This window comes from Chinchilla lanigera, unplaced genomic scaffold (genome assembly GCF_000276665.1).
Source record: "Chinchilla lanigera isolate Chin_1 unplaced genomic scaffold, ChiLan1.0 scaffold00070, whole genome shotgun sequence".
Lineage (NCBI taxonomy): Eukaryota > Metazoa > Chordata > Mammalia > Rodentia > Chinchillidae > Chinchilla > Chinchilla lanigera.
The window spans coordinates 11,803,830-11,814,918 of record NW_004955471.1 but is presented as its reverse complement, the minus strand read 5'-3'; the positions used below and the strand labels follow the sequence as shown (position 1 = coordinate 11,814,918).

At 38.9% G+C, this 11,089-nt stretch overlaps 1 protein-coding gene across 1 annotated transcript in view; it reads left to right on the top strand.

Moving 5' to 3' along the window:
* Window positions 1-10,804: 10,804 nt before the first annotated feature.
* Window positions 10,805-11,089, top strand: part of Npy2r (neuropeptide Y receptor Y2) — a 7,837-nt gene continuing 7,552 nt past the window's right edge. Inside the window, exon 1 of the mRNA XM_005400953.1 lies at window positions 10,805-10,996. The gene's annotated coding sequence lies outside the window, so the exon portion shown is untranslated. The remainder of the gene's footprint in view (window positions 10,997-11,089) is intronic.

The window sequence follows — 11,089 nt, the reverse complement described above, 5'->3', positions numbered from 1 at the left end:
TAGGGGGGGTTCCTGTTCTTGCTGCAGTAAGATGAGGTAGAACAGTGCCAAGAACTCTGTAAATTAAAGGCACACCCTTGTTCGCCTGCATAGACAGGATTTTATTAAATCCTCTGTCTTGGAGGGCACAGGTAGATTCTCAATAGTAACTTTAAACCAAAAACCTTCTTTTGGGGTGATCATATATTATGCAACTTCGACTGATTAAATCAAGTGGTTTTCCTGCATCAATAAAACGCTAAACTCACATCGGTGCAGCCTGTCATACAGACACAGCTTGAGACCAGATATTCCATAGTGCTGTGTAAGCCAGACGAAGTGCTTAGTAATAGCATTTATCAAGTAGTTAGGTGCAGACAACATAATTACATTTATGTCCTAAAATTTTAATAGCCATTTGAAAAAATACATGCAAAACTTTAAAAATGCAAAGTTCTTTCGTTGTTAAATAAACACAACTTCATACTGACAGGATATATATGTCACTCTAGGCTCCTGCACAACTTCTCATACCTTGCAGTCCACTTGAGCACTACCGCTCTTATTTCCTGCTCCTTCTGACTTTTTACAGGGTGATTTTTTTCCAGGACAGGCCAAGTTTTATAAATATGTCACTGAGTGGAAAGTAGCACAATTTAATGTTGACACTGTGAACCAGTTTGTGTCCTACTAAATGTCAGGTATTTGATTCCAACAGGCTTCAAGCATGGCTATGCTTTCCTCTAACATTTTAAAAGCTCACAAGCACTTGTATGAATTTACTTGAGGTGGCTTATGGTGCCTCCATGCCAAATTTGGGAACCATGGGTTTAGCATGATTTGAAAATTTTATTTTGCCTGATACATATCATAGTAATATAGACAGCGGAGTTGGGGCTATGGGACCACTACCCTCCATGCATGTGAAGCTGGCAGTGCCCCAGGGCCAATCCCCTGAGCTTTGCCCTAGAACTCCGGATCATGCAGGGTTAGAGTTGGTGGGCCTGCATGGGAGGCCCAGCACCTCTGCTCAGCCAGAAGGAACTGCAGAAGATGGACATTCTTTGCTCTGAAGCCTTTAAATATTTTCGAGGACCAGGTCTCTCAGCTGGGAATGATATAGATAGTACAGTGAGGCTGTGGGACAACTCCCCTCCACTCACCTGAACCTCCTCACAAGCCAGAGCCAACTCCCTTGACCTCTGTCCTAAGGTCTACGACCCAGAGACAGAGAGAACAAGGACAAAGACCCCTGCGCCTTCCTTGGAAGAGTCCTGAAATTCCAAGCCACGCACTTGCATCACCCATGGTAAAAACAGTATATACACATTGAAAGTATCAAGCAGTATGAATATATATAAACAGCTCTTTTATACAGTGGGGCCAAATCAAACATCAAATTACTATTTTTTTGATTAATTTATGATTGAATATATACTACTCTTAAAAGTGCATCCATGTAGTAGTGTTAGTGGGTTCCGCAGTTCTGCGGTTCTGGGGACTTCCTGAGATTCTCTCTAGAGGCCAGGTCAGTCACACAAATACCGCGCTCGTGCTTCCCTGCAATCTCCGTGTTCATTTCGGTGGTTATTTTCTTGTTCTTGCCATTCCTCTTTGCAAAGTCTTGTTACCTTCGCTGCTGCTCTGCACTTTCTTTGGAGCCAGGCTGGACTGAATAACACTGCGCAGGACCGAACTGCGCTAAACAGCACGTAGAAAAGCTTCATGGCAAGTGTGCACAGGTCTGTCTGCGACCACGATCTCACCTTGCGGAAGCTACGGCTGAGTTTCTGTGTTCTGCACTCTCAGTTATTACACATCTGCCTGACGCAATGGCGATGTATATGTCAAGCTGGAAACAGTATGTCAGTACAGTGCAAAGCCAGGAGAGATTTCTGTCCATAAGTTTATATTGAGTAGGGTTATCTCCTCCATAAAACACTTCCCCAGCTCTCCTCATAGACAAATATTCGTTAAAAATCAAAACCAAAATAACCCAAAAATAAAACCCTGTTTCTTCTTAGGGTCCAAAATTTGCTATGACATAGTCTACGGGAAATCTTGAACTGTTTACCTACCTCTCTATTTAGAAGTCTTTTTAATGTTAATACTGTATTTCCCTGAAAATAAGACCAGGCCTTATATTAATTTTTGCTTCAAAGGATGCAGTAGGGCTTACTTTCAGAGGAAGTCTTATTTTTTCATGTGCAATAATCTGCATTTATTCATGTACAAAAACCCACATTTACTCAGACACAGCCTGTCATCTTGCGGAGCGTCACCATAACTCTGATCTCTCGCGACTGTTTCCTGGAGAATCCCTGCCCCGATCTCCCGCGGCCAGGGCAGCGCTTCCTCTCGTCCATGCAGGCTGCTCGCAGCGCATCGCCAGCACGGCCGCCGGGGATTTTACCCCACGCATCTTCGCCCAAGTCACGGCCTCTTCCAGGCTGCGGGCAGGAAATTTCCATTACATCAAGTGTTAAATGGAGACTTACGAGACAGGAGTGCTGACAAAAATGATGACAGTTAAGAATGATGGTGCACACAAAGATGAAAAGTTGTAGGTACCAAAATTCAGAAAATGCTTCTTCACTTCACACAAGTACATTAAGTACACCTGTTATAACATGTGACATATTGGATCATGAAGCTTCACATTAGACACACCGCATCTGTCCATTATAAGTGTGCACATTACTGTTCTCCAATTGGTCACTCGGCAGTAAGTCTTGAGTTAGTCTGTTTGCAGAGGCATTTACCTCTCATCCAAATGCTCCCACCTGAGTATCTACAAATAAATTAGAATTTCTACTATATTTATTTTAAGTATTAATGTCAATAATGTTATTTATTAGTACTTAGTTATACCTTATTGTTATGTTACAATCCAATATGTCTATTGTACGTTTCAATGGACATACTAAATGTACCTATGTGGCTCATCAGCTTACCTGGGCTTATTTTTAGGGTAGAGTTTATCTTGTGAGCATCCTGGAAAATCATGCTAGGGCTTATTTTCTAGTTAGGTCTTATTTGGGGGAAAATACAGTGGACGGAGACAGCAGGTAGCAGCTCTGTGTACAATTCATTTTTACCCTTGTCTAGTATAGCATCTGTAATAAACACACAGTAAAGATTTGTTTAAATGAGTTGCGTGTAATAAAATGCTTACATGGATTTTATATGATTTTTTTGTACAATAAAGAAGTGGTGAGTCATGAAGTCCTATTTGCATTATTCATGTTGTGTTTTGAAGTTTTTCTGTGAATAAGCTATTCTGTCATTGCCAAAATGCTAGGTGAAAGTCCTATTTACTTCCCATCTCTCAAAAAATGGCAATTGTAATTTAGCATGAGAGAGGGCTTGTATTTTACTGGTACTCATTTGAAAAAAATTAAAATTTATATTTGTTTTCAGTGTGAGATTCAAAAAATATATATCAAATTATATCTCTATATGCTACAAGGATAAACACTTATTAGATAAAATTGAAATTTCTGAAAGGACGCATGTTTCCTCTGTAGCCCTTGGTCCTCCGTGCATGTTTCAGATAATCAAATGAGAATTTGCATTGATTAAATTCTGAATTCAACATCAAAATATCCCTTCCTTTGTTCTTCCTTAAAATTTGAATCATGAATCATTTGCATTTAAATACCTTTTTAGATGTGATTTTTTACCAGTCTCCATAACCATTTGGATGATCCCTGAAAAATAAAAATCTCATCAAAATATGCATATGTTGCTTACAATCCTGCTTAATTACTTTGAATCTGCAATTAAAATTTCAAAACAAAAATAAAAATCCCAAATCTGTAGAAACAAAAATCATAGCAAATGATATTTATGTCCAATTTAGGGTTTAGTATACATCTTACTTTGAATGACTGATTGCTTTTCTTGAATGCGACACCTGTCTTTACAATGCACTTCACACACAAAAAATTAAGAAAATGTAACTTCTCAGCTTTACGAACTTCATGACTTGGCCACCATTCCTTCCCACTGACACTTTATTCATCTATGCATTGCACAGTGAATGGAGTTGAGCTCAGAGAAGGAAGCAAAAGTACTGCCTTTTCATTAGATCCCATTTTATTAAATGGCTAGTTTTTCTTTAAAAGGTTAGATTCTTAAAATAGGAGACTACTATAAAATTATCCTTACATATTAACTGGTCACTTCTTTGTGTCTCTTTGATGAATCCTCAGTCATATACATTCAAGTATTAACTCCAGCACTCTTTCTTCCTGAAAGCAGAGGAACTACTGATCCAATAAGAAATGTTTATGACATATTGAAAAATCTCTATTATAATGAAATGCATTCTATAATTTTGCTATAAGGGAAAAGTATAGCAACTTCAAAAAGAATTTCTGTGTAATGAACTTATGCATGATCACTATATTTATTTAACACTTAAATAAAGCAAAATAGAATCAGTTTCATATGTATTAAGCACCCTAAGTGATCAGTTAGTGTGATTATTAGTATCTCCTGAGTAAGGACCTGCTGTTTGGCTTTGTTTTACTTAGTCTAAGAACTAAAGTTCTACACACTATTTCCTTAGCTCCCCCAAGCTCTTTCTACTGGAGGTCAGAGTTCAGCTCCATCTGAGCACAGTCCTCTCTCCGGTCCCACGCAGGCCCTCCGATTTCTTCCTTCCAGCTGCCATGCTGATTTATTCTGAATCACCTGCCCTATTCCATTTGCTGGACACCACTTTGTTCTGTCTCTTATTTAAGTCGGGTTGGCGTGGCTTGAAGGTTATTCAGCGATCTGTCAGGAAACCTTGACATTAAGGGAGGGAAAATCCCCACAAAACTACTCTTTTGGCCCAGTAAAATGAAAAGAACTTCCCCCAGTAATGAAAACAAACTCATTCTTGCATGCTTTTTTCCTCTTATTTTAGTTTCCCTAGAGCCAAAATGTCCCCATGTCAATGGTACCTGAGCAGAGCCACTGAAAGTCCTACTGGACAACTTACATGGGCTCTGATACTCCAAACCCCTCGTCGGCTTGTTTCTACCTCAGGGTGGGTTAAGCTTCTCAACCGTCTCTGTACTGAGTTTAATCTTTGTGATGAAAGGTTAGATGGTGTGAACTTGGCTTAAGGAAATATTTCAAAGCAGTTTTCCTCTCATCCCCTACTGGAATTTATATGAAGGAGATAAGAGGTCATGTTACTGCAAATATACACCAGGTATTAAGGCCATTTTTTTGTGGAAGAAAAATAATCAGAATATCCTTATCCAGTGTAGGACTAGGTAGCCATCGTGGAGTGATGCAAATTTCCATTTAAAGAAATAGAAAGGTAGCTGTGTTATACTTAAAAAGCGTAAAAGGCAGATTATAAATTTAATTAAAAGTCTTGACATTTTTATACATCAGTATGCAGATGATGGTTTTAGGTGATAAAATTTTAGATCTGTATTATCTACAACTTACACTGTCCTATGTGGCTACTTAGTTTTATCTTCAAATTAATTAAGGTTAAATAAAATTTAAAAGTCAGTTTTGGGGAAGGGGATCTGAGGAAGATGGGGGTCTTTAGAATGATGAAGACTCGGTAAACATATATACCGATTCCCCAAGGAGAATGCATTATGTATTGCAAACACATACTCATAGAAAGATTAGCCAAAAAGAAAAAAGAGAAAAATATGAGCAATTTTTAAAGAATTCTGTTTCTTACTTGCACCAGTCACGTTTCAAATCCCCAGTAAGCACAGGTGCAAAGGGGCTGTTGCAGTGGACACCAAAGGTGTGGGACATTTCCATTGCAGACAGATCTATGGAGCAGAATTGGTTCAGAAGATGTATACTTAGCTTGTCATTTTTGTCTTCTCTAACTTTTTATTATGGTCATACATTACTTTTATAATCAAAACAGCAACGAAATTATATTCACCTGGGCAAGCTCCTGTGCTCTCAAAATAAATTTAGACTGAAGAAAACCCACAGCAAGATTTACTTTGCCTGATCAACATTCACCATACTCGAACCTGTATACTAAAGTTAGTGAACTTCTCTTTTAGTGAAGAGCTTCTCTGAAATTTGTTCATTCTAGCTTCTTAAAATATCAGAATTACTCAGTTACTCAGGAGATCTGTTTCTGTAGTTTCAGCATCTCAGCCAGAAACAGAAAGGAAATCACCCACCTGGTGCTATGGTTTGGATCTTAAGTACCCCCCAATGGCTTATGTGTTCAAGGTTTAGTCCCCAACTTGGAATTGCTGAAACATGGAAGAAAGTTGAAAATCTGTGGCCTAGAGAAAAGTCTGGTCACTGTGTGTTTTTTTAAAATTTTTTTTTTTATTTTAAAGAGAATAATAAAGAACAATAGAAAAATATTAACAACATAGACAAAAACAAAACAAAGCGAAAGCAATAAAAATGATACAGGGTTTCAGAACAAACTGATAGGAATTAACAGTAGTTGTTATATTATATACTGTTCTTTCAACAAAGTTACTCAGATTATGGATGTAAGAATGGAAGATTATCTGTTGGTTTATTGAAAGGAACTGTTAATATGTAATTGTTTGATCAAACTTGCATGCCTATATCTGGTTATATGTGCAACCATTTTGAAGATGACATTATGTAATATAACAACCATTGTTAATATCCTATCACCATGTTTTGAAATTCTGTATCATTTTTATTGCTCTCTATGCTGTTTTGTTTATGTATTTGTTTTTGTTATGTTGGTTTTTTTAAAATGAAAAACAAAATTTATATGTATATACAAGGATAGCTGGAATAGGTGTATTCCTGATGTCTGTAGTTCATTGAGAGGAACTGTCAATGCTTATAATTTTCTTTTTTCTTGACCAATTTCACATACTTGAATTTGGTAATTAGAATTACTGATCTGAAAACAATATGCAGTATAAGAACCATTGTTGAACTCCTACCATTTTGTATGGTGATGCTCTGCATCATTTCCAATGTTTTTTTTAAAAAAAATTTTTATTTTTTTTTACTTGTTACTATCTTTGTTTGATCAATCTTGCATTCTTATGTTTAATGGACTGTGCAACTTCATTGAAGATAATAGTATGTAATTTAGCAACCATTGTAAATTTCTATCATTTTGTCCTGAGGTCATATATCATTTTTGTTGTTTTTGTTTTGTTTTGATTTTGTCTTCATTGTTGTTTTGTCAGTTTTTTAATTTTTAAAATAAAAAAATAGTAAAAAAAAAAGCATGGAAGATTGATCAAACTGTTAAAGAGAATAAAAAATAAAAACAACAAAAAAAAACCCATTAGAAACGATACAGAGTTTCACTAGACAGATGGTAGGAATTCACCAGTGGTTGTTATATTGCATATTGTTCTCTTCAAAGTAGTTGTTCAGACTGCCAGACATAAACGTGCATAATTGGTCAAAAAGAAGAAAAATTAGGCATCAACTCTTCCCTTCAATAAACCATTAGAGATCAGCAGTACGGTTATCCCAGCTATCCATATATATTTTCCCCCTTTTTTCTTTCTTTCTTTTTCTCCTTTCCCTCATCCCAGTTGTTCCTTCCTTTGAGCAATTTCTTTCTGTGGGTGTGTTTTTGAAAGAGAACTCCAACCTCTCTCTCTCTCTCTCTCTCTCTCTCTCTCTCTCTCTCTCTCTCTCTCTCTTTCTCTTTAGCTAAACCAGCCTGAGGTAAACAGGCTTTGCTCTTCCACATGCATTCTGTGATTATGTGTTTTCTCTCTGCGAGACCTCATAACAGTCTGGCCATCTGACTATGGACCGAAATACCTAAAACTGTGAGCCAAAATAACCCTTTGCACTTTGTAAGTTGATCATCTCAGGCATGTCACACTGACGGGAAACTAGCACATCTGGCAACCTTTGATGCTAGTCCTTTATGTTTTTGCGTATTGAGGAATGGCCAGTGGAGTAGGGGAAATGGTAGTTGAGCCATATGTTAGATATTTCAGGACATTTACAAAACATTTTCTAAATCAGAAGCTACAGTATTGGAGGCACATGGACCAGGCTATCTATCTGTCTGTCTCTCTCATCTATCTATCTATCTATCTATCTATCTATCTATCTATCTATCATCTATCTATCTATCTATCTGTCTACCTGCAGTATTCTCCCCATTATCCAGGGATTTACTTTCAGTTATCTATCCAGTACATGGAACATTCTACAAATAAACAGTCCACGAGCTTTAAATTGCGTGCCTTTCTGGGGAATGTGATAAAATCCTGTGCTGTCCTGCTCTGTCCTGTCCAGTGTGCTCATGCCTTTGCGTGGTGTACGCATGATGTGTCCGGCCCCTGAACTGCTGGCAGCCATTTTGGTTATTGCTCTGTTGAGGTACTGCAGCGTTTGCGTCCAAGCAACCCTCTTTATTAGTAATGACCCCAAGTGCGAGAGTAATGGCGCTGGCAGTCCCGAAAAGGCACAGAGAAGCTGTGAAGTGCATCTGGCCATGAGAAAGATGAGTGCAGCACAATATGGTGTCTAGAGAGAGACCACGTTCACCCTTTATTATATTAGCATACATATCCTATTTACTATTACTATTGTTAATAATTGCACTGTGCCTATTTTAAAATTAAACTTTATGGTAAGTAACTGGACACAGGGAAAACCAGCACATTTTACGGTTCAGCATTATTTCTCAGCATGCACTGTGGGTCTTGCAGCAGATTCTCCATGGATGAAGGGTAACTGATTTATCTGTCATCTATCTACCTATTGTCTATCCACCTATCAATCAATTAATTGCCTGTTTACCTACCTATCTATCCTTTATTTTGGCCTGCCCATGTGAGTTTTGACTTTTAAGAGCTTAATTTTTAAGATTTAAAATTCAAAAAATACGTTAAGAACATGAATTCTGCCTCTCTTAAAAAAACAGCTCCTGTAAAACTTACCTAGCTTTTTTCAGGGAAGCTCAGTGGGATCTGAGAAAGATTCTGCCTTCAGCTGAAGCCCATGCTTTGGTGATTACTGAACTGTTACAGTTGCGGCCATTCCCGAGGCTCCTGCAGCCTAGCCTGTGGGTACATTTGAGTCTGTCACTGCGCTCAGCCTTTTGGGTTTAAGTCTGCTCTCTACTTGAAGAATGGCCAGCATTATTCAGCTGGATTTGGGGTTGCCCAAAGAACTAAGTGATTTGACACAAGAGAAATCAGATGTCAATAATCCTATCCTACCTCGATTTGGATTAGTCAACGCTTCACCATTGTGTCTACAAACTTCTGCCCAGTGTTGTGATACGCTATGGACATTAATCAGGGTGGTTCGTCATTACTGTACCACACACTATACACAGTAAAGAACATTAATTAAACCTTAATGTACAAAGAAGTCATGAGCCAAGTGTCAAAACTGTCCTCAACAGTGTGACACACAATAAGGCGACTTTAATTTCAGTGAATCAGTTTCTTACCCATTTCTGTACTTTATTAAAAAATATTAATCAAAGGGGTCATTTACTCTTACTGGGATTTCTAATCAGGCATGTGTGGAGCCACGTGGATTTCTAAAACACATCCATGTCTGAAAGGGAGTGAAACCAATATTCATACAGGGCTTTAAAGGCAATTCTTTAAAGGAAATTCTAAGGAAGGCAGAAGGTTTTGTGCAATCATTTTTTAAGAAATCAGTTGACACTTCCAAAGCAATTTACTCTACAGGATAATACTTATCTACTTTCTTACATTCAGTATTTGTTCTGTGGCTGTTTTAACTCACTACTGCTTTTTGAAAGTTATAATTTGTAGGACACGGTTCATTCTTCATCCATGCAACTATAAAGCAAGTTGGGACCGGCTGTAGAGAACCTGTGTGAGCAAGGAACATTTCCCCAAGGTAAAAAAAAAGTCCACAGACATATTTTATGTGGACTGTGTAGAACATCTTTGGAATATCCATTTCTCTTTACTCTCGTATCTCAGTAATTTAAGGGCCCAAATTGCTTTGTTTTAAAAATAATTCCTATGGCCCCATGGGTATAATTCTACATTAACTGTAGATTAATTTCAGATTACACTGGGGAAAGGTGCTTTATGAATGAAGGCGAGACAGTTGTGTGGGAAGGCTCCTCTGGATTGAAAATATAACCCTCTTGAGGGAGCAGTTGATTAATATTTTGGAGATTATTTATTCTCTTTATTTTTTCCTTTTTTTTTTTTTTTTTTTACAGGGATTGAACCAAGGGCTTCTGCAGTGAGCTACATTTCCAGCCTTTTTAACATTTTGAGACAGTGACTCTCTAAATTGCACAGGCAGGATGAAGGAACTTTTGATCCTTCTGCCTCAGCCTCCCAGAGTGCTGCTATTATGGCATGTGGTACCAAACCTGTCTATGGATTACCTTTTTAAACAGCTAAATATATCTGTCACTTTTTTTTTTTCCTCCGGTACCAGGAACCGAACTCATGACCTTGTGCTTGCCAGGCAGGCGCTTTTGCCGCTGAGCTAAATCCCCAGCCCCTCTCACATTTTGAGTAGAGAAACCTAATCTGGATCAAATCGTCTTTTTGAGTATTCAGAGAAATTTCAAGCAAACCAGTATGACTGTCTTCATTTTAGAAATGGAAAAATCCAAAGCCAAAGCAAAGCAAAGCAAAGCAAAGCAAAGCAAAGCAAAGCAAAGCAAAGCAAAGCAAAGCAAACCAAACCAAACCAAACCAAACCAGTGAACAAACAAAAAGCATGCATAGAGGGAGAGTGAATGTGTGAAACCCCAGCGCAGGGTGGGTGGGGAAGCGCTTGGGTCTGCAGCTGCGGGCTTTGGTTGCCTGGCTTGGTAGGCTCTGCTGCCCCCTCTAAAAACGAGCAGAGGAGGAGGCGCTGCAAACTTCTGCAAAGACGGGCTGCGGACAGCGTCTGGGAGGGATCCTTAGGAAGCGCTGCCGCTTCGGGCTGGGCTGCTGCACGCGGCTGGCGCTGCTCTCCGGCTCGGCTGAGAACCCGTAGCGAGGGCTCGGACGCCCGGCCGAGGGGTCCTTCCGGAGGCGCGCGGCCTCGGGACTGGAGCGCTGGGGTCAGGAAGCACCCAAAAGCCAGCTGGGGAGACAGGGTGGCAGGGGGTGAGAGACAGAGACAGAGAGACGGACAGAGGGACAGAGAGACAGAC